At 42.7% G+C, this 25,378-nt stretch overlaps 1 pseudogene; it reads right to left on the bottom strand.

Annotated features, from left to right (window-relative positions):
* Nucleotides 1-25,378, bottom strand: LOC136465353 (cytokinin dehydrogenase 7-like; annotated as a pseudogene).

Genomic DNA, 25,378 nt, shown 5'->3' with positions numbered 1-25,378 from the left:
TCACACATGATCAAGGAACTGTATATATGTCACATCCTTCATGAACACATGGGCTGGCTCGAAGTTTAGTTGCTGCAACGAGAAGCCTCCATTTTCTGCCATGAACAAAAGCAAAAGAAGAATTAACATTCTTCTTCTTTTTCCTCATCATCCTCATAATATAACTAAATTTGGTTCTTCCCTTACCTGATCTATAGGAGATGAGACAATATCTTCATCATAGTAGTACATGGCACCTTCGATGTAGTAGATTGCGGTGGATCCGGTCCTTAAAACAAGCCTATCGAGATCATTTGCAGAGAAGAATGATGTGGACTTGTGACCTTCGACCAAGGATCGGTTTAGTTGGACTTGGCCTTCAACATAGTCGAACACCCCGCTAACCCAATTTTTTATATGAGAAGCTCCTGGTCCTTTGTGATTTTGTGAACCTTGCCACATCCGAGTAGTCGAGCCAGACCCAATGCACCCGCTTTGGGGCTGGCTTAAGCCAGATCCGAGCTCAGGTTATGACCCTGTCAGCATGAAAATGCATCGACACACAGCAAGCCAAAAGGATCTACTTGATGGAGCAAGGCTGGAGATCCGCTTGGCTTCAACGCAGGGGTAACCGATCCTGCGAATTCCTCTCGAGACATGCCCATCAATTTGACCTACAATTGATAAGGAGAGAAATGTTATCAGTAATTTAAGGTGGAACATACCAGCCTTTGCCCAGACAGTTCCAAGTGTGCTGCTTCCGGAGCAGCTAGACAGGAAAATCAACTAAATAGCTAATACACACAGAAATCGGCTGTTACGAACTGTAAAGCTCGTGGGCAGCTATTGATTTTATGTTGATAGGTACAGTTGTTTACACCAGAATTTGGAAGAAGAGTTGCAGGGATTTGGAAGCTCCCAAAATCATGTCATCAAGGAATCAACTGCGTGGAGATCGGAGCCAGTTGATTCGAACGCAGCACTAGAATCCGCTTTTTTTCAGATAGCACCAGTAGATAACGACAGAAGCTACGATCGGTGCTGGGACGAGACATGCTGGACTCTACAAAAAGGGAAAGATTAGAGTCCAAGTTATCTTAAATTAGGAATGTTTTCATTATGCCAAAGATTGTATTGAGTCGTACTCGAGTAAGATTCATGTTTAGACTCCGGGTATAAATATCAAACCCCGGCTATTGTAAAAGGACACAATCAATCAAATACAAGTCAATTACTTTTTTTTGGCTCCAGCCACCCCTTAGGAGTAGGAGTAGAGTAGATCTCGGTGAGTTCTTCAGCAAGTACGGCTGCATCAATCTGGTCGACCTCCACTGCTTGTCTGTAAGTACCATCATGGTTTATACCTCTGTTCATATGGCTGCATCGATCCGGTCGACCCCCACTGTGACTCTGGTATAGGCTAGTTATCGACTCTTGTCTAATTCAAGTATGGCCTGTGTGATTCTGCCTCATACCCCACTACTTGAATTAGATCAAGGTCAAGTTATCGGCTCTACCTTAGTATGGCAGTCTTTGGTAGATTCATTAAATTACCGATATTGCTTATTGCTTTCATTGTTTATCTAATTACAGCAATATCACTCTACCTGACTGAGATTGATCTAGATCGACCTTATATCTTATTTAACTCATCATTTACTAATCTAAAATTGATCTAATCTACATCTTAAGCGATGAGTTATGTTTTTATCGGCTGTTTTGCGTCAATCTTAATCATGCATAGCGTGCGGTTAAGGCATGTTCGATCTTGAGTAGATCTATTAGTTAATGAAAACCGTTCCATGGCCCGTCATCACGGCCTGTGGGATTCTGCCTCTCACCCCACTATTGGCACCATGGAGTGGGGATTGTTAGTTAGTAGACCCATTCCTGAGAAGGCATGACCTTAATTGTGCGCTATGCCTGAATTGGCTGTTTAGCCGATATCGAGCGCATTCACAAACAGTTCACATTATGGGATCATTGAAGTTGAGATAAGTTGAAATATTTGTTAGACCCATGATCTTGTTATTATATTATGGCCTGCATGATTCTACCTCATGCCCCACTAATATTAGTAATGAGTTAGGGTCATCGAGTCTATTGTTGTTTCTACGGCCTGCATGATTCTGCCTCATGCCCCACTGGTCATGGTGATAGATGAGATCTAACATGTTCATTAGATTTATCTTTATTAAATGGTTAAGTGGTGTTGAATTGTTTCTTTATATAAAAAGAGGTTCAGTTACTTATAATCATTGGCTCAGTATAAACCGATCATCATTGATATCTTATTGCCATTGGTTGATATTTGCTTAAATAAGATTAATCCTGAATGATAACCGATTCTTCTTATACAACCCCATGTGCTTTAATCAATTTATTCTTTTAAATATGCTAGAATCGACTATTTAGTCGATCTTCTCTCATATCGGCTCTCAGAGCCGCACATTCGGGACTGTCTGGTAACACCGGCACGTTTCGCCCTTAATTACTGATAAGCTTTCTCTCCTTGTCAATTGCAGGGTCAAATTAACTAGCACATCTTGGGAGGATTGCGCAGGATCGACCACCCTTGCGCTGAAGCTAGGCGGATCTGCTCCATTGAGCGGACCCTTCCGGCTTACTGCGTGTGTCCTCGGCACGGAGACGAAAATTCTGTGTCGACACACGTTTCTGGCACACCTAGTGGGACACCACAATCGTCATGGCGGTTCACAACAACGACAACATCCTTATGGTACATTATGAAGACCTACCTGATGAAGATAAGGATACCATTAACAAAGCTACAGAAGAATTTTAGAAGAAGTGTTTGTTATCCTACACCAAAACATGTGATAGCACAATTATTTAGAAATTTCCACTGCCAAGAGTTCTACTACACGGATAGACAGATATAGTCGAAGCTGAAGACAGGCGTTTCTTTACAGAAGCCATAGACAAATCTATTTGTGATGCCATATCAAGCCGCAATGAAGCTTTTGTTGATGCATTTCACAACGCCATGAAAGAGGTGATTCATGGAATTCCAGTTGATCAGTTTGGATCGACTTGTTACAACATTCCAGATCCATTGACCCAAGGGACTAATCAAGTCGGTACCAGCCATCAAGAAGCAGCACCAGCTGGTAATGGTGATGTCCAGGCACTTCAAGGTTCATCTGAACAAACTCCAGGTACTACTACAAATCAGATACAGTACAATCCTGGACCGTCGATACAGCATGTGCAACAGCCGGTGGGGCAAAGTCAGAATTAGATGATCAATTTTGGCACATCAGGCCACATACCGTCGTCGGCTCAAAAAATAGCACCATCAATTCAAAGAATCCATAGAGATATAGATCCTTGTGTCTATAATCAGAGACTTCAAGCAGCAAGCTAGCAATGGACCTAGCAGATTGAGATTCCACAAGAGTATCACTATGGCACAGATTATAACACTCTCCACATGATACCAAACCCAGGATATCAAGGCACATGGGATTTCAATCCACAAATGGGTCAGCAAGTACCGAGAAATCCAAATCCGTAAGCTGATGAGTTGCTACTGAAGGTGACCGAGATGATGAAGAATTAGTTCGGTCTGAAGCCAAAAGGGCTGACCTTTTCGTACAAATGCCTATATCCAGAATGGTATGAATTGGTCGCTCTTCCTACAAATTATAGGCTCCCAGAGTTCGCCAAGTTCACTGGTCAAGACAGTAAAAGCACAATAGAACATGTCAGTCGGTATCTCACACAATTGGGCGAAGCATCAGTTGAGGATGTCCATCGAGTTTGTTTCTTCTCCTTGTCCCTGTCAGGGCTAGCCTTCACTTGGTTTTCGTCACTACCAGTCAACTCCATTACCAATTGGGCTGACCTAGAAAAGAAGTTTCATACATATTTTTACACTAGGACTAGAGAAAAGAAGATAACTGATTTGACAACCATGAGATAGAGGACTAATGAATCGTGCACTGAGTTTCTTTAGAGATTCCGAGAGACTAGGAACTTGTGCTTCTCATTGAGCTTGGCCAATGATTAGCTAGCTATTTTAGCTATCCAAGGAATGTTGCCAATGTGTAAAGAAAAGCTGCTGGGACAAGAGTTTGACAACTTGGGACAATTGGCTCAACGAGTAGCAGCGCTCAATAGCCAATTCCAGAGTATGCGCAGAGATACCCGATTCTAGAAGAGCACCACAGTAGCCAAAGCTTATGATCCATACTCAATTGATGACGGCTATGAAGATGAAGAAGAAGAGGTTGCTATAGCTGAATGGAATTGGGGTAAGAAGACAGTGATGGTAGGAAGAGGAATCGAGGAGAGCTATGACTTCAACGTCACAAAATTGGACAAGCTCTTTGACTTCTTACTTGAGAAGGACCAGATCAAATTGCCGGACAATCATGTTATGTTGCCCCCTAAACAGTTGAAGAATAAGAAGTTCTACAAGTTCCATAATGCTACTTCTCATTCCACTAATAAGTGCAGAATTTTCCAGCAGCATATACAGAAGGCTATTCAGCAAGGGAGGCTCAAGTTCGTTACGCCACGGAAGATGAAAGTTGATGATAATCCTTTCCTAGGAGATCAAAATATGGTTGATGTTGGGCTATTCAAAGGAAAGACTAAGGTCCTAACATTGGCCAAATCAAGAGAAGCTGGAATAGTTGATCCCAAGATGCAAATATCGGCTAATGAATACAAAGAGATTAGAAAACATCGTGATCAGCAGAGGAGCCAATATGAGCAAGGGGAAACGTCAAAGGATGGAGCGACGAAGCCATGAGTCACATCTTGGATCCTATTGAATAAGTGGCGGTGGCAGAAGGAAAAAGATTATCAGCGATGGTTAGAGGATCAAGAATACCAGCATCAACTGGAAGAAGAAAGGTATGAAAGGAAGCAAGCCGAATCGCACTGGAATTTTCCTTTCTAAAGATACTGCTAGAACAAAGGTTTGAAATTGCCTACTAGATATAACTGTCCAGAATGCAGCAATCAATATTGGGAGTTTAGGTAATCTCAAATCAACCGCCGGTCTATCCATGCCCAGGATGCATATCATCATAATAACATGGATCGGTGCTTAAAAAATAAAAGTATTCATGATCGGCTGGGAAAAAGAGTTGTTGACCAAGACTGGGCTGATCATGAAGAAGGAAGCAACCAGAGGGAACATGTCTGGTAGGAAGGCAAATGGTACCCCGGAGGATTAATAAGAAGCCAGAAAAGAAGGGTGCAATGCCTAAGGAATAAAGAGATGGAAGAGGATTAGGCATCTGGTAAAACTCCAGTATGGCGTGCTAAGCAAACAGCCAATAGAAAGCAACCATCGGCTGATATTCAAATGGCTTTTCTATTGCCATTAGAATTCAGAGTCAATGGTGAAAGCCCACAGCCGATCCAAGCAGTCGGCTTTGAAATTTTGTTTTAATGGATAATCCAATAGATGGTACAGATGGTAAACTAGGACACAACTTCATGTCGGCTGATGAATTGGAAGAAGTGGATATTGGTTCTAGAGATAGACCTAGGCCAACATATGTAAGTGCTAAATTGGATCCGAAGTATATGCGGGAATTAATTAATTTATTGAAAGAATTTAAAGACTGCTTTGCTTGGGAATACTACGAGATGCTTGGTTTAGACTAGTCAATTGTTGAACATCGGTTGCCAACCAAACATGGATATCAACCATTCAAGCAGGCTCCAAGGAGATTCAATCCAAACATGCTTGATGATATTAAAAAGGAGACTGAAAGGCTACTGGAGGCGAAGTTTATCCGACCATGCCGATATGCAGAGTGGATATCGAATGTTGTCCCTGTATACAAGAAGAATGGAAAATTAAGGGTTTGCATTGATTTCAGGGATCTAAACAAAGCCACACCCATGGATGGTTATCCGATGCCGATAGCCGATATGTTAGTAGATGCAGCAGTCGGGCACAAGGTTATTAGCTTCATGGACGGCAATGCAGGGTATAACCAAATTTTCATGGCTAAAGAGGACATATCGAAGACCGCTTTTAGGTGCCCCAGCACAATCGGCTTGATCGAGTGGGTTGTGATGACCTTTGGTCTGAAGAATGCTGGTGCCACTTATCAAAGAGCAATGAATTATATTTTTCATAAGTTGATCGGTAGGATTGTTGAAATCTACATTGATGATGTGATGATAAAATCAAAAGGGTACAAAGAGCATCTAGCTGATTTGCGGGAGACTCTGGAATGCACAAGAAAGCATGGTCTAAAGATGAATCCTAATAAGTGTGCCTTTGGGGTATCAGTTGGGCAATTCTTGGGTTTTATGGTCCACGAGAGGGGGATCGAGGTCAGTCAGAAGAGCATGAAAGCAATTGACGATGCGGTGCCCCCGACTACTAAGACAAAGTTGCAGTCTTTGCTTGGCAAGATTAATTTCATCAGAAGGTTTATTTCAAATTTGTCGGAAAGGGTTCTTCCATTTTCTCCCTTGTTAAAATTAAAAAATGATCAAGAATTCAGATGGGGTGACATACAACAGAAGGCGTTTGATGAGATAAAAGAGTATATGAAGCATCCACCCGTTCTAGTTCCTCCTCAGCAGGGTAAGCCTTACAAGTTGTACATATCGACCGATGACAAAACAATTGGATGGGCCCTGATACAAGAGTTTGAAGAAAAGGAGCGAGTGGTTTTCTATCTAAGTTGGAGACTTCTAGATCTAGAAACAAGATATTCTCCCACCGAAAAGTTATTCTTGTGCTTATATTTGTCTTGCACCAAGTTGAGGCATACTTATTGTCGGCCGAGTGTACGGTTGTTTCCAAGGCTGACGTAATCAAGCACATGTTATCGATGCCAATACTAAATGGGAGAGTGGGAAAATGGATTCTCGCGTTATCAGAGTTTGACTTGAGGTACGAATCGGCTAAAGCAGTCAAAGGGCAGGTAATAGCCAATTTTGTCACCCAGCATCGTAAACCAAGCATGAATTATGTAGAGCCGGTACCTTGGACATTATTCTTCGATGGATCATCTTGCAAGCAAGGTGGCGGCATTGGTATTGTTATTATTTTACATCGGGGGGCAAATTTTGAGTTTGCCTTTCCAACCGAGCCAATGGTTACCAACAATCAAGCAGAATATGAGGTTATTCTGAGAGGGATTCAACTTCTTCATGAGGTAAAGGCCGAAGCAATTGAAATATTTGGAGACTCACTGTTAATTATTAATCAGTTGATCGGCCTATATGAGTGCAAAGAAGACACTTTAAGGAGATATTATGACAAGTGTCAGAAGTTGCTCAAAGAGTTTCCTCATGTCTCATTTCAGCACATCCCGAGGGCACAGAATCAAGAAGCTAACCGTTTGGCTCAAAGTGCATTAGGTTATCGAGTAATTCAAGAAATCTTGAGTAATGAAACCTTATATAATGATTGGAGAGTTGAGATAGTCGACTACCTTAGAAATCCATCATGAAAAGTTACCAGAAAGCTAAGGTATAAATCGACTAAATACATTTTGCTGGATGATCAGCTGTATTACAAAATGATCGATGGGGCCTTACTCAAATGCCTGAATCAAGAAGAGGCCAAGGTGTTGATGGGCGAAGTGCATGAAGGGATATGTGGAGCCCATCAATCAGCTTATAAGATGAAATGGATTATCCGCAGAACTGAATATTTCTAGCCAACAATATTAGAAGACTATTTTGAATATTACAAGGGATGCCAAGACTATCAATGTTTTGGTAATATCCAGAAGTCGCCTACATCGGCCATGAACCCAATAATCAAGCCATGGCCGTTTTGGGGCTGGGGAATTGATTTAATTGGCCAGATCTTTCCACCCTCGAGCAAAGGACATAAGTTCATATTATTAGCAATAGATTACTTCACCAAGTGGGTTGAAGCAGTCCCCTTGAAAATGGTAACTTCAAAAAACATGTTTGATTTTGTCAAGGAGCATATTATGTATCAATTTGGGATTCCTCAAACCATCACTACCGATCAAGGGACATGTTCACATCAGAGGAATTCGAAGATTTTGCTGCCAATATGGGGATCAAGCTGCTAAATTCGTCTCCTTACTATGCTTAGGCTAATGCTCAGACAGAGGCGTCTAATCAGATTATGATTAAGTTAATCAAGAAGAAAATTGAGGAACAACCCAGGAAGTGGCATTCGACGCTTAATGAGGCACTATGGGCATACATGATGGCCTGTCATGGATCAATTAAAACATCACCTTATGAGCTTGTGTATGGCCATAACGCAGTTCTTCCTTGGGAAGTTCAGATTGGATCGAGGTGTGTTATGTTATAGAATGATTTTATAGCCGAAGTCTACAAAAATCTTATGATGGATGACTTAGAAGACTTAAGTTGCCTTCGGCTACATGCTCTCGAAAATATTGAAGCCAATAAACTGAGGGTCGCAAAATATTACAATAAAAGGGTCAAGAATAAGAAATTTTTTGAAGGAGATCTGGTGTGGAAAGTGAAATTGCCAACTGGGTCAAAGGATAGTAAGTTCGGCAAATGGTCACCCAATTGGGAAGGGCCTTATCGGATCAAACGTTGTGCGCCCGGTAATGCTTATATTTTGGAGACACTAGGAGGGGAAGAAGAGTTCAGCTAAGCAATCAATGGGAAATATCTAAAGAAATATTATCCCAGCATTTGGATTAACACTTAAGTAGCCAATTTGTTCGGTCGATAGCTCTAATAGCCAATATCAGAAAGGTATCGCCTCTAGTACAAAAAATGAACCCAAAGGAACAGAAGTCGGTACGATGCGTATCGCCTATAGGGGGAAAAGCAAACATGGATGAAGTGATACGTATAATATGAAATACGAGACAAAGGAAAATCATTCAAGACAAGGGAATTGTTTGCTAAAAATCACCTATTACAAGCTATGGGCCGGAAGACAATTTGCTCACTACATCATCAGCCAAAGTATTGAAAGCTATAGAGTTGGCGGCGCTAAAGAATTCCTCAATCAAACGCTCATGATCCTCGGGGGGCACTACATCCAGGAAACCACGAGGAAGAAACCAAAGATTGTGACCAGAGCGGGCTTGTGCAGTAGCCAACGTTGTGGCAGCACCATGGCGAACGCCATGGAGAGCAACCTCCCTGACGCGGTTTGGAATGTCATGCAAACGGACTACCGGAACAGCGCCCCTAGCATTGACAAATCCCACCGCATGATCTATGGCTGATCGAAGGCTTTCTAACTGAGTAGTTAGATCTGAAAAAATTCAAAAAAAAGGGTTGATCAGAAGATCTCGAAGGCAAAGTTAAGAAAAAGCAAAGGAGATTGTGGTAGCCGTCTCACCTGTGATTCTGACTTCAGCCCTAGCCAACCATTCCCTTAGATCGGCCTCGGAGGACGATCGGATTTGAATCATGGCCAGAGCCGACTTCACGAGGGAAAGACAGCTGGTTAAACTTTATTTAGTCCGATCAATGGAAGCGATTAGATCGTCATTATCGATCTGCCTCCTTGGACAACTGGGAAGCTGGTGACGAATCAGTGTTGAAGATGATCTCGAAGATTGAACCAAGTCGACCCTGTGCTCTGGGGTGGTGGAGACATCTCGAGTAGCACCTTCCCAGTGATGAAGACATTGGCGCGATGATGCGAACCCATTAAGAACTTTCTCAGCAGGCCTCTTGCTATTCTCCATGATCTCAAACCTACAGAAAAGCAGGAACTTTGCTAAAGACGCAGAAGGTTTGAGATGAGACGGGTAGTTTTCTGAGCCCCAGCCGTGGCTCGCATATATAGCCCGGGGAGGTGAGGAGATGGATTTCGCCGAAGGTGTGAAAACTAAAAACTGATACGGAAATAGATCGGCACTCCGGAATTTTAGGGGAGAGATAACGAAGAGATAACAGATTCGGACTTATTGCTTCCCCAGATTACGAAACGTCGTGGGATGGATACGAAGAATTTACATTAACCAGAAATCAACCCACCAAGACTTCTTTGGATTGAAGGGAGTCTGGGCCCCCACAAGGCCAAAGGTCATCATGAACCAGGTCACATTGGCCGAATAATGGAATTATACCAGGAGAAGGGGAAAGGCCGCCCGCTTGACAGACGCCTGACTAGTTTCTCGATGATCGGGAACTGCGGGAAAGAAGCCTGTGGCTCTCCCAGTAGGCATTTTATGAAGCAAACAAGGGGAAGGTGTCCACACATTTTAGCCCTTGCAAACACTAGAACAGCTTTGTGAGCATGGAGAGAAGACTCAGGTGGTATCACAAGACTTCTTCTAGCCACAATAGCTGATCCTCTTGCTCAAAAAGGCGCTAGAATGAGCGACACAATCACCCTATACACAAGAATTCTTCTAGCCACTCAAGATCTTCATAGCAAAAGGATGGACCATGGAGGGTCTGGCGAAGTCAGAGCTCGAGAGGGCAGGTGGAAGAGAAACATAGCTGAATCGTTAAGCTGCTCTCACCGGGGGCGGATAGGCATTTTATAGACGATCTTGAAGGATGAATCCAAGTGCCCGTGAAGCAATGATGCTCTCATAAAAGTTGTGAAGCACGGGCTCATGAACTAACATAGGCGATGACAAATAGTAGACCCCAGATCAAGATTCTCTACCCATGACTGTAGACCCATCAAAGATGGAGACGTGATAATTTTGGAATAAAATTACTTTTATTCCAAAATTGGGGGGCATGTGTTTACACCAGAATTTGGAAGAAGAGTTGTAGAGATTTGGAAGCTCCCAAAATCATGTCATCAAGGAATTAGCTGTGTGGAGATCGGAGCCAGTTGATTCGAACGCAGCACTAGAATCAGCTTTCTTCAGATAGCGCCAGCAGATAACGACAGAAGCTACGATCGGCGCTGGGACGAGACATGCTAGACTCTACAAAAAGGAAAAGATTAGAGTCCAAGTTATCTTAAATTAGGAATGTTTTCATTATGCCAAATATTGTATTGAGTTGTACTCGAGTAAGATTCATGTTTAGACTCCGGATATAAATATCAAACATCGGCTATTGTAAAAGGACACAATCAATCAAATACAAGTCAATTACTTTTTTTTGGCTCCGGCCACCCCATAGGAGTAGGAGTAGAGTAGATCTCAGTGAGTTCTTCAGTAAGTACGGCTGCATCAATCCGGTCGACCTCCACTGTTTGTCTGTAAGTACCGTCATGATTTATACCTCTGTTCGTATGGCTGCATCGATCCGATCGACCCCCACTGTGACTCTAGTATAGGCTAGTTATCGACTCTTGTCTAATTCAAGTATGGCCTATGTGATTCTGCCTCACACCCCACTGCTTGAATTAGATCAAGGTCAAGTTATCGGCTCTACCTTAGTATGGCAGTCTTTGGTAGATTCATTAAGTTACTAATATTGCTTGTTGCTTTCATTGTTTATCTAATTACAGCAATATCACTCTGCCCAATTAAGATTGATCTGGATCGGCCTTATATCTTATTTAACTCATCGTTTCCTAATCTAAAATTGATCTAATCTACATCTTAAGAGATGAGTTATGTTTTTATCGGCTGTTTTGTGTCAATCTTAATCGTGCATAGTGTGCGGTTAAGGCATGTTCTATCTTGAGTAGATCTATTAGTTAATGAAAACCGTTCCATGGCCCGTCACCATGGCCTGTGGGATTCTGCCTCTCACCCCACTATTGGCACCGTGGAGTGGGGATCCTTAGTTGGTAGACCTGTTCCTAAGAAGGCATGACCTTAACTATGCGCTATGCCTGAATCGGTTGTTTAGCCGATATCGAGCGCTTTCATGAACAGTTCACATTACGGGATCATTGAAGTAGAGATAAGTTGAAAGATATGTTAGCCCCATGATCTTGTTATTGTATTATGGACTACATGATTCTGCCTCATGCCCCACTGATATTAGTAATGAGTTAGGGTCATCGAGTCTATTATTGTTTCTACGGCCTGCATGATTCTGCCTCATGCCCCACTGGTCATGGTGATTGATGAGATCTAACATGTTCATTAGATTTATCTCTATTAAATGGTTAAGTGGTGTTGAATTGTTTCTTTATGTAAAAAGAGGTTCGGTTACTTATAATTGTTGGCTCAGTATAAACTGATCATCATTGATATCTTATTGCCATTGGTTGATATTTGCTTAAATAAGATTTATCCTGAATGATAACCGATTCTTCTTATACAACCCCATGTGCTTTAATCAATTTATTCTTATGAATACGCTGGAATCGACTATTTAGTCGATCTCCTCTCATATTGGCTCTCCGAGCCGCATATTCGGGACTGTCTGGCAACACCGGCATGTTCCGCCCTTAATTACTGATAAGCTTTCTCTCCTTGTCAATTGTAGAGTCAAATTGACTGGCACATCTCGGGAGGATTGCGCAGGATCCACCACCCTTGCGCTAAAGCTAGGCGGATCTGCTCCATCGAGCGGACCCTTCCGGCTTGCTGCGTGTGTCCTCGGCACGGAGATAAAAATTCTATGTCGACAACAGTACACGTAGATGTAAGGAAGATCATCAGCTAGGCAGATATTTCTAGTATAAAGCATTGAGCCGATGAATCTGATGAGAAAGGATATGGCATGTGAACAAATCGACTGTCCAATACAAATGGTCTACAAACGCTCTGAATCTAATTTGTTACCATCAATAGTGAGGTTCGATCGGATCGATAGCATCTATGATGATATTAACAAACTAAAACTGAAGAATCTGCAAAAACATCTATACTTTGATAGGCTTTCTGAAAGACATGCTATACGTGAAGGCTCAAAACGGATCGGCTGAAACAGCCGATTAGGGTGAAAAAGGACTACAGCATGTGAACAATCGACTATTTCACGCGGATAAACCTATGGACTCATCAGACCTAACCTGCTATCTCTAATAGTGGGGTTCGACCGGATCGATATAGCCATGATAAAGACAACAAATCAAACCTTTAAAGTAAATAGATCTATTCACGTTTACCAGAATCATGTAAACATACTATAGGCGTTAACACATAGGCGATCGGCTATTTAGCCTATGCAGGCATAGCAAACAGTTAAGGTCATGCCTAATCGAGAACAAATCTACTAACTAGCATCCTCCAACCTATAGTGCCATAAGTGGAGATCGACCAGATCGTTGCAGCCATAATAGTGAACTATAGACCAGATTTAACTAGCCAGCAAACCTCTTCAAGATCATACATGCCTTAACCGTGTACTATGCACGATCAAGATCAAAGTAAAAACAGCCGATGAAACATAACAAGTCGCTCAGAGTAAGAAATATCATGTTGTGACAAAGCAAACGATGGACTAAAAGGATATGAGGCCGATCTAAATCGATCTTGACCGAGCAGATTGATGTTGCTGCAAACTAATGACAATAAGAAAATCAGCAAGATCGGTAACTTAATGAATCTACCCAAAGGACGACACCCCTAGATAGAGCCAATCACTTGATCTTAATCTAATTCGAGCTGTGGAGGTCGACCAGATCGATGCAGCCATACAAACCAAAGTATAAGCCATGACGGTACTTACAGACAAGCCGGAGGTCGGCCGAACCGATGCAGCCCTGCTTGCTGAAGAACTCGCCGAGATCTACTCTACTCCTACTCCTACTCCTAAGGGTTGGCACGGAGCCAAAAAAAGTAAATTATATTTGATTGATTGGATGTCCCTTTACAATAGCCGGGGTCCAATATTTATACCCGGAATCTAAACATGAGTCCTACTTATGCACGATTCATTACAATCTTTGGCATAAGAGAAAATATTCCTAATTTAAGATAACTTGGACCCTAATCTTTCCCTTTTTGAAGAGTCTAATATGCATTTCCCGATGCCAACTGTAGCCTATTATCATTATCTACTGACGTCATTTAAAGAGCTAATTCCAGTGTTGCATCTGAATCAGCTGATATCGATCCTCATGCAATCGATTCCTTGATCGACATAATTTTGGAAGCTTCGAGTTCCCGCGTTCTTCTTCCCAAATTTTGGTGTAAACACATGCCCCCCAATTTTGGGATAAAAATGATTTTATTCCAAAATTCTTATTTATCTGTTTACCACGCCGCAACAGTTCTATTTCGAGATATACGCGTGACTCCTAACTTCCCGGCCTGAGTCTCATATAATATCACAATAATATCTTTTCCAACTCACTCGGCATGTTTGCTTTCCCCTTCTTTCTTGAGCAAATCTTAACAGTCGACGCCGCCATCGCCAAAGTCTCAACCCTAACAAATCCTCTGCCCTATCAAATTTTATTCAAGCAGTCCTCCTCAGATTCAAATCTATTTCGGCTACCATGGCGACCAGCGACCATGTCCCTAAGGTATGCTTTCAAGTTCCCATTCTCAAAGTATCGGTCGCTACCCTGTATTTCCTTTCTTCTCAAATTTATTTCATCCAATTTCTAGGAAATGAGGAATGAAATCTTGATTCCATCAGCCGTTGCTCCCAATGTCTATTTTCTTGGGCCTATGGGTGACCCTGATCCATCTGATTTTATCCATCAAGAAACCAACCAAATCCCCTTCAAACTCCTTCCGTCCTCCTGGAACACCAAAACTCCTTTTAGAAACTAGCCCAAAATGCCTAAGGGATAGAGAGACTGGTTTCATAGGGTATCCAAGAAAAAGGCTCAAGATTGGGAGGTTTATATTTGAATTAATGTTTGACACTCTCGTTGTCTAGAATGGAGAGGAATGATTCACTCCTAATTTCTGCATCTTATTTCTGGCCCCATACCCTGAACGCTTTCATTTTTGGTCACGGACCAATGCACATTACTCTGGCCGATGCTTACATGTTGACCGGCCTTAGAATAACTAGATCAATGCAGCCTTATGATTACTTAAGTGCTGGTTCCAAAAAATTAGCCAAGATATCATATTGCATAGGATGGGCAAGCTATATCCTAAACCATGTTGGAGACGGATCAGCTGTTAGTGAAAGAGAATACGTGGCTTTTCTAAATATGTCGCTAGAAAGATTCATCTTCTGTGGGTCATCTTGTGGTCCAACTTACAATCACAAACTTATGGTAGAGCATCTGACAGTGGGCAAGGATATCCCCCTTGGAAAGTATCTGTTAGGAGCTGCTTATTATCTGATGTACTAGGTAGCTGCCCAGTTGCTGAAGAATGAACTAGTGCATACTATTAGTGGCCCTTGGTGGTTGATATAGCTATGGTTGAACCTGTATATGCACAAGATTGTAAGGCCTGATCTTAGAAACCTGAGCTTTCCTTCCTCCAACTTTGATGAGGAATATAGAGACGAAGAAGGAAGAACCCGATAGTACATGAGCTATGGTGAAGCTGCATCGGCCATAACAATTGATGTCGATGATGGCCATCTCTTTAGAAAGTTTTATAGAGGATTTGATGCAGATACATTGACTTGGCTACCTTATGATGAGGATGAGAACAATGACTTGGTCCTCCCATTTAAATTTCAATTTGAATCAAGCTGTTCAGATGAAACGGCAGCTGCAATCTTCAACTCCTTTATCAAACCATGTATTCTCCTAGCTGAATTTTGTCATGGCTATGGCAAGATGGCTATAGGTCCCTTCCTTCTAGGCAACCTTCCAACTTATGAGTTTTACAACCTATCTTTCGTAGCTAGTCAGTTTGGTCTTGGTCAACTCCCCCCTCAATTGTTCTTCAAGAACACACTAAAGCCAAGAGAAGGTATCAGTGAGGTGATGGAAGCCTCTAGAGTCTTTCAACTGGGATCAAATCTTCCTTCCCTTTGCTTGCATGACTGGACCAAAGTTAGTTTCTCTTCCACTCTCTTTGATTCCTGGTGGCAAGAATGGCACTCCCATCTCTTCTGTGGGTCGGTCCATCCTTTGTGCATAGCTCTAGATGGGGAATTTGCTTATGACAGAGAGGTAACTTTCCATTCCTTTTTCAGAAAACTATTCGATGAATTCTCTTGCCAACTGTTCTGACAGACCCTTTTAGGACACTGAATTCGATCCTCCAAACTTGGATAGGAAGGGGCATCCTATAGATTATCAGCCACCATTCCCAGTTCCAAGAATAGGATCTGCTGCACCTCCATTGAAGAAGTTGGTGAAAACTCATGCTGCCCCCATGATCGTGATGTATCAATCTTCAAAGCGCAAGGCAGTCCAAGGGGCAACCTAGAAAGCCGTTACTGGGAAAAGACTCCGCAGAACAAGACTATCAGTTGCTTAGGCAGACAATTCGTCTTTTCCTCAAAATGATATTAAACTTCTGATCCCCTTACTTCATAGTTATCAACCATTGCATCCCAATAGGTTCTGGGTGCGGAGCTGTTGTCCTAGGCATTTAGTTCAGCATCAACTAAACCTTCATCGACCGCTCTCCAAGAAGAGCCGATTTTAGTTGAACCAACCGACGTTCTTAGGATTGCAGAAGAAGAGGATCCCTCCACTTTAATCCCCAACATTGCCAAGGTATCTCCTTAAAGTTCTTGACTCTTATCCAATTTCACCCTTCATCTGACCATTTATCACGCCAAATACCCTTTGAGGGAACACTCATGCAGGAGCAGGAGTTTGATAGTCTACTTACTGAAAATGATCCTACTGTTGTCGACACCCAGGTTGTTGATTCCCTAGTTTAGCACACAACTGATGGTAAAAAAATCATATACCCATTTTATCCTTCTGCAATAATCACAAACCAAAGATCTTCCTTGATATTTACATATACCAATGTTGAGAGTTTAGAGCCGATTCAACCAAATATTACCGGTGCATCATCAGCCGTTCCTTCTCTTCATATAGAGGCTACCACAGAAAAGGTACTATATCCACTTTCACCATTCATTTTATTATAAACTGATCCAAACCTCCTAATCAAGATTTTTCTTATATATAGGCACCCAATCTTCTAGCTCTGTGCTACTCTTTAAATCTTGAGGAGTATCTAGATGAAGACGAGATTAGCTCATCAGCAGCTTCCTCTAAGGAAGCTTTGTCAGAAGAGACCAGAAATCAGCTAAGGGATGTACTGCCAATGTTTGAGAAGAATATAGCCGATTTGGTCCAAGATACTGATTCAATGCAAAGAGTCTTCTTGGCTATTAAGGATAATTCATCCCCAGTCCTTTCCAGAGTCTTGTCACCTTCATCCATTATTGAAGATGAAGCCCCAAAGGCAAAAAAGGCCCAGAGGAACCTGCCCAACCATGAAACCTTATTGGCCAAGGGGAACTCCAACGGGCAAGAGGCTAAAAAGCTGACACAGCTGATGAATGATTTGAAGAACTCCTCCCTCAGGATCGATCCAGAGTTGTCCCAATAGGAAATCAAGCGTGCAGAACATGAGAAGGAGCTAGAGAACATGAAGGTTGTCATCGATCATCATAAGTCCAACCTGGCTCAAATATTCGATGCCATCAAACAAAAGAAATAGGAACTGTTGGCCAAAGTCAGAGAAGGCATAGCCATCCGCAGTAGCCTCGAGAACATTCCTGGATCAGTCGAAGAAGACAAGCAACAAATCATAGAAGTTGATACTATTTGGCTAGAAGTATTGAAAGCAATCCAAGATGTTCTAGACTTGTAATTTGTATATCAACATATATATTGTGTAGAATCAATTATAACCATACTTTCTATTGCCTCATTGTGCTTCTTGTTTTGGCTAAAGAGCCGATTTGAAAATAGCCGATACCAGACTTCTAACCTTAATCTGATTAAGAATGAAAACACAGCCTTTATTAAGAGAACCCCTCGATCTTCTATCCTTAGTCACCAAATGTCGTATTCTCTTCAGCATTAGTGAGGTGGCGCTTCCCCTTCTATTAATTGTAGTTGCCTTTTACATGTCTTGAGGCATCCACCTCCTCGCTCCGTGGCTTCAAATATCAGCCGAGGGCTCCGGCCTTGAACACATCTACACTCGCAACTGTTCCTGTTCCTATTCCTTCGCACTTCTATGCCCTTATAGATTCTATAGCGGTTTTTCCCCCTTCTTGTAGATCCAACTAAACTCCATGGCCGGCGAGGACAACCGCGGCAAACGTGCGGCGGAGGAGATTCCAGAGGAGGCTATGCTAGTGAACCAGCGCTTGTGATGCATAAGGTGAGATTGATATCTTCTATTCATGGCGATGAACTTTTCTAACTTGTTTATAGGTTCATCTTGAATGATAGTCTTCATCCTCTCCCCAGGGCCGGTGAGCCCTCTGATGCTGCATCTTCTACGCTGTCCTCATCGTTGGATTCTTCCAACTCTTACAACAGCGACGATGCCTGGTGTTTCCTTCGAGAGTGGAGGGCAGCCCAAGACCGTTATTCTGAGGTGACTTGGGACAACGGCTAGCTTGAGATCTACCTTGGGGTCTCTCAAGCCACCCTTCACGCTACCGAAGAAGAGGCCAGCGCCGCTCGGGCACGGCTGGCCGAGTTCGACGCCATCGTGGCGGGTAAGATGAATTCTAGGAATGTTTTTATTCTGATTTCCATTGTCTTTATATTGATAGCTCTCCTGTTTCTATGATCATCAGCCCTGACGGTGTAGTTGGAGTCCCTCCAACTGGCGGCGAATGCGGCTACGGATGTCATCAATGCCCGAGGCTCCATTATCAACGCTCGCCTCCACGATGTTCCAACCCATGTTCAGGAAATCGCCCTCCATGGTGTCTGTCATGGCGCATCGGTGGCGCTGGCCGCGGCATAGGTCTAGACCAGGCATGAGCTCCACACCATGGAGACCAGCTTCCCGATGGGTGATGGCCCCGAGGAGCATGAGGATTTGATCAAAGAATTTGTCGTTGTAGCGGAGGCCATTATAGACATCACATCCGCTCATGATGTGGTGAACAAGGTCTTCGATTAGTTTGTATTTAGGGCAAACTAATGAATAAAATCTTCTGCTCTTCCATGACTGTCTCAGTGCAATGCCCTTGTATATGTCATGATTGTCTTCGTTTTTGCTTTTGCTCTATAGGCGATACATATCGTATCGGCTTTTACCTCTTCGGGTTTATTTTTGAACTAGAGGTGATACCCTTCTAGTATCGGCTATTAGAGCCGATGACTGAACAAATCAGCTATCAAGTGTCAATCTAAATGTTAAGATAATACTCCTTCAATAGTTTTCCATTAATCACTCATTGACAGGTTGCACCAGAACTCTCTAGACCAAAGATTAAACAGTCGATCGATCCAAGCCAAGCATCTCACTAAGTAGAACAACCTTCAAATTCCTTTTAATAAATTTATCAACTCTGGCTTGTACTCAGGATTCGAATTAGTGATTATATACGTCGGTTTAGGCCTATCTTCATGACCAATGTCTATCTTCCTTAATACACCGGCCGACGCGAAGCCATGATTATCTATTCAAAACAAACTCTCAGAGCCGATTGGTTGGATCGGTTGATGGCTTTCATTACTAATCTTAATGAAGCCTCCTTCCCATAACTTGCTAGAAAAACACTCGAAGTCTTCTAGCTCCCAATATACTGAATCGGTTGTCGCGATACTCATGGATTCACCAGCGTGAACTAGCTCAACATCATCTCCATGCCATTGAATCAAACATTGATGCATGGTTGATGGCACACAACAATTTGCATGAATCCAGTCATGACCGAGAAGTAAATTGTATGAACCTTTTCCATCGATGACAAAAAATATGGTGAGTAGAGTCTTACTTCTGATTGTCAGTTCGACATTCATTGCCCCCCGGGTCTTAGGCGTATTACCCCCAAAATCCTTAAGCATCATGTCGGTCTCAATCAAATCTCCTGATCCCTTGCTAAGTTTATGAAAAGTGGTGTAAGGCATAAGATTGACAAAAGCACCTCCATCCACCAACATCTTGTTCATCAGCTTCCCATCAACAAAACCTTTTACATATAAAGCCTTTAAGTGCCGATGCTTGACTGGCTTATCAAATATAGCCTGTTGTATAACTGTCAACTTGGCAACTATTTCCTCATACTCTGATTCATCAAAATCTGAATAAACTTCTTAATCTGCTGGAGCCCTAAATTATGATAGCAATAGAAAAACCATTTGAATATTAGCTGATGGTTGCTCTCTATCGGCTGTTCATTTAGCACGCCACACTTGAGGTCTACCAGATGCTTGAGCCTGTTCCAGTTCTCTGTTCCTCAGGCGTTGCACCCTTCTTTTCTGGCTTCTTGTCAAACCTCCTGGACACCATTGGCCTTCCTGCCAAACATATTCTTCCTCATTACTTTCTTCTTCATAATCAGCCTAGTTTTAATCAACAACTTGCTTCCCCAGCCGATTATGAATACTTCTATTTTTTAAGCACCGATCCATGTTATTATGATGATACTCATCTCAAGCATGGATAGACCAGTGGTTGGCTTAAGATTGCCTAAACTTCTAATATTGCTCGCCGCATTCTGAACAGTTATTTCTGGTAGGCAATTTCAAACCTTTGTTCCAGCAATGTCTGAAGAAAGGACAATTCCAATGTGATTCAGCTTGCTTTCTTTCATACCTCTTTTTTTCCTGCTAACACTGGTATTCTTGCTCTTCTAACCAACGCTGATAATCCTTTTCCTTCTGCCACTGCCATTTATTCAACAAAATTTGAGATGTAACATGCGGCTTTATCGCCCCATCCTTAGACGTCTCTTCCTGCTCATATCGGCTCTTTTGTTGGTCACAACGCCTTCAATTTTCTCTATATTCATCAACCGATATTTGTATCTCGGGATCGACTATTCTAGTTTCTCTTGATCTAATTAATGTTAGGACTTTAGCCTTTCCTTTGAGCAACCTCGCATCAACCATGTTATGATCTGTAGGGAAAGGATTATCATCAACTTTTATCTTTCGAGGTATATCAAATTTGAGCCTTCCTTGCTAAATAGCCCTCTGTATATGCTGCCGGAAAACTCTGCACTCATTAGTATAATGAGAAGAGGCGTTGTGAAATTTATAGAACTTCTTATTCTTTAACTGATCGGGAGGCAACATAACATGATTGTCGGGCAACTTGATCTGTCCCATCTCGAGCAAGAAATCAAAGAGCTTGTCCAATTTTGTGACGTCAAAGTCATAGCTCTCTTCGACTCCTCTTCCCCAAGGATTTGGCACCATTACTATCTTCTTACCCCAATTCCATTCAGCCGCAGCAACCTCTTCTTCTTTGTCGTCGTCATAGTCATCATCGACTAAATATGGATTATAGGCTTCGGCCATTGTGGTATTCTTTTGGAATTAGGTATCTCTGTGCATATTCTAGAATTGGCTATTGAGTGCTGCCACTCGTTGAGCCAACTGACCCAAGTTATCAAATTCTTGTCCCAGCAGCTTCTCTCTCCATGTTGACAACATTCCTTAAACGGCCAAAGGAGCTAGCTGATCATCAGTTAAGTTCAGTGAGAAGCATAAATTTCTGGTCTCTCATAATCTCTGAAGAAACTCAGTGCCCGATTCATTAGTTCTCTGCCCTATGGTTGTCAAATCGGTAATCTTCTTTTCTCATATCCTAGTGTAAAAATATGTATGAAACTTCTTCTCTAGGTCAGCCCAATTGGCAATGGAGTTAACTGGCAGTGATGAAAACCAAGTGAAGGTTGGTCCTAACAGGGACAAGGAGAAGAAATGAACTCGATGGGCCTCTTCAAAGGATGCTTCGCCCAACTGTATAAGATACTGACTGACATATTCTATTGTGCTTGTGCTATCTTGGCCAGTGAACTTAGCAAACTCTGGGAGTCTGTAATTAGTAGGAAGAGCGACCAAATCATACCATTCTGGATATAGGTGTTTGTACGAGAAGGTCTGCCCTTTTGGCTTCAAACCGAACTGATTCTTCATCATCTCGGTCACTCTAAGCAACAACTCATCAGCATTTGAATTTGAATCTCTCTGCAATTGCTAACCCATCTGTGGATTAAAATTTCAAGTACCTTGATACCATGGATTTGGAATTATGTGAAGGGTGTTGTAACCTATGACATAATGATACCCTTATGGAATCTCTATCTGCTAGGTCCTTTGCTGGTTTGCTGCTTGAAGTCTCTGGTTGTAGATGTTAGGATCTATATCTCTACGAATCCTTTAAACTGATGATGCTATTTTTTGAGCCAACGATGGTATCTAGCCCGATGTGCCAAAATTGACCATTTGATTTCGAACTTGCCTCGTTGGCTGTTGCACATGTTGTTCTAACGATCTAGGATTATACTATATCTGATTAGTAGTAGCACCTTGAACTTGCTCAGCTGAGCTCTGAACCATCTGGACATCATCATTACCAGCTGGTGCTATTTTTTGATGGCTAGTACCGGCTTGATTAGTCCCCTGAGTCGATGGATGTGGAATGTAGTAATAAGCTGGCCCAACCTGATCAACTAGAAACCTATGAAACACCTCTTTCATTGTGTTGTGGAATGTGTTCAAGAAAACTTCATTATGATTTGACATGGCATCATAAACAGACTTGTTTACAGCCTCTACGAAGAAACGTCTGTCTTTAGCTTCATCTGCATCTGTCTGCCCATGCAACCAAACTCTTGGTAGTGGATATTTCTGAACAATTGTATTGTTATGTGTCTTGGTGTAGGACAACAAATACTTGTTCTGAAATTCTTCTATAGCTTTGCTGATGACATCTTTATCTTCATCAGGTAAGTCTTCATACGGCACTATAAGGATGTCATTGTTGTTGTAAGCCGCCATGATGATTGTGGAGTCCCACCGGGCGTGCCAAGATGTGTGTTGGCACGAAAATGCGTCGAAACACAGCAAGTCAGAAGGATCTGCTTGATGGAGCAAGGCTAGAGATCTGCTTGGCTTCAACGCAGGGGTAACCGATCTTGTGAATTCCTCTTGAGACGTGCCAGTCAATTTAACCTGCAATTGATAAAGAGAGAAAGTTTATCAGTAATTTAAGGTGGAACATACCGGCCTTTGCCCAGACAGTTCCAAGTGTGCCGCTTTAGGAGCAGCTAGATAGGAAAATCGACTAAATAGCCAATACGCACATAAATCGGCTGTTACGGACTATAAAGCTCGTGGGCAGCGATTGATTTTATATTGACAGGTACAGTACATGTAGATGTAAGGAAGATCATTAGCTAGACAAATATTACCAGTATAAAGCATTGAGCCGATGAATCTGATGAGAAAGGATATAGCATGCGAACAAATCGATTGTCTAATACAAATGGATCTATAAGCACTCTAAATCAAATCTGTTACCATCAATAGTGAGATTCGACCAGATCAATGGTAGCTATGATGATAATAACAAACTAAAACCGAAGAATCCACAAAAACATCTATACTTCGACAGGCTTTCCAAAAGACATGCTATACATGAAGGCTCAAAATGGATCGGCTGAAACAGCCGATTCAGGTGAAAAAAGACTACAACGTGTGAACAATCGACTATTTCACGTGGACAAACTTATGGACTCATCAGACCTAACCTGCTATCTCTAACAGTGGGGTTCGACCGGATCGATGCAGTCGTGATAAAGACAACAAATCAAACCTTTAAAGTAAACAGATCTATTCACGTTTAACAGAATTATGTAAACATACTGTAGGTGTTAACGCATAGGCGATCGGCTATTTAGCCGATGCAGGCATAGCAAATAGTTAAGATCACATCTAATCGAGAACAAATCTACTAACTAGCATCCTCCAACCTACAATGCCATCAGTGGGGATCGACCAGATCGTTGCAGCCATAATAGCAAACTATAGACCAGATTTAACTAGCCAGCAAACATCTTCAAGATCATGCATGCCTTAACTGCGTACTATGCACGATCAAGATCGAAGTAAAAAATAGCCGATGAAACATAACCCGTCGCTTAGAGTAAGAAGTATCATGTTGTGACAAAGCAAACGACGGACTAAAAGGATATGAAACCGATATAAATCGATCTTGACCGGGCAGATTGATGTTGATGCAAACTAATAACAATAAGAACATCAGCAAGATTGGTAACTTAATGAATCTACTAGAAGGACGCCACCCCTAGATAGAGCCGATAACTTGACCTTAATCTAATTCGAGGAGTGGAGGTCAACCGGATCGATGCAGCCGTACTTGAACTAGACAAGAGTCGATAACTAGCTTATACTAGAGTTCACAGTGGAGGTCGATTGGATCGATGCAGCCGTATAAACCAAAGTATAAGCCATGATGGTACTTACAGACAAGCCGGAGGTCAGCCGGACCGATGCAGTCCTGCTTGCTGAAGAACTCGTTGAGATCTACTCTACTCCTACTCCTAAGGGTTTGCACGGAGCCAAAAAAAAGTAAATTGTATTTGATTGATTGGATGTCCCTTTACAATAGCCAGGGTCCAATATTTATACCCGGAATCTAAACATGAGTCCTACTTATGCATGATTCATTACAATGTTTGGCATAAGAGAAAAATATTCCTAATTTAAGATAACTTGGACGCTAATCTTTCCCTTTTTGCAGAGTCCGATATGTATTTCCCGACGCCAACTGTAGCTCATTAGCATCATTTAAAGAGAGCCGATTCCAGTGCCGCATCTGAATCAGCTGATATTGATCCTCATGCAATCGATTCCTTGATCGACATAATTTTGGAAGCTTCGAGTTTCCATGTTCTTCTCCCCAAATTTTGATATAAACAGACCCCGAACTCGACCAATCCGCCTAGGGCTGCGAAGAACAGGTCCGAGTTCTTGTCCCGGGAGCATGTCACCAGCTCCTGCAAAAGCAAAACCGATGATATATATATCGCTTCTGATTAGCTACTTAATTGGTCATTTGCAGTAAGTATATATGTATCATTGCTACGTAGAGTTGAGACGCTAATTGAAATAGTACCTGTGACAGCGTCAAGTTCATGCACGTTGGCGATCTGCGGGCCATGCCAGAACACCTGCCCGCCGATGCCCGCGTTGGAGAGCGTGCCGCCAACGGTGAGCCAGAGGTAGTCTGTCCACACGCTTGGCGTGAGCCCTTGACGCAGCGTCGCGCGGAGCTCGTCGATCTAGAGCTGCTCACCACCGACGTCCACATACGGCTCCACACCGGCTGCGGACACGTTGATTCGGGGGGGGCGGTGATCGCACCCCAGCAAGCGCATGTCCACGACAACGCCGCCTGGGGCGAGCGCCAGGCTACGCCAGCTGTGTCCCTGCCTGTGCGGTGCCACCGGGAACGGCGTAGCTGAGGAGGCGGAGAACCGGATGAGAGCGGTGATGTCCTCACTCCTCAGGCGTGGCCGGATGGAACATGGCCTCCGGCGCGCCCTTGACCATGCAACCAAAGTCTATCGATGCCTTCGCCGTCAAGTTGCTATCTGTGCAGATCCTCGATGCTATGCTCAGGCCGAAAAGATAGTGAGGGAGGCCACCGAAAGGCAATGGCCGGAGCTCACCGGCAACGACAGAGAGGACACTGCTGAGGATGGACAT

The sequence above is a fragment of the Miscanthus floridulus genome, chromosome 7 (genome assembly GCF_019320115.1).
Source record: "Miscanthus floridulus cultivar M001 chromosome 7, ASM1932011v1, whole genome shotgun sequence".
In the NCBI taxonomy this organism is placed as follows: domain Eukaryota; kingdom Viridiplantae; phylum Streptophyta; class Magnoliopsida; order Poales; family Poaceae; genus Miscanthus; species Miscanthus floridulus.
This window is presented reverse-complemented; position numbering and strand designations above follow the sequence as displayed.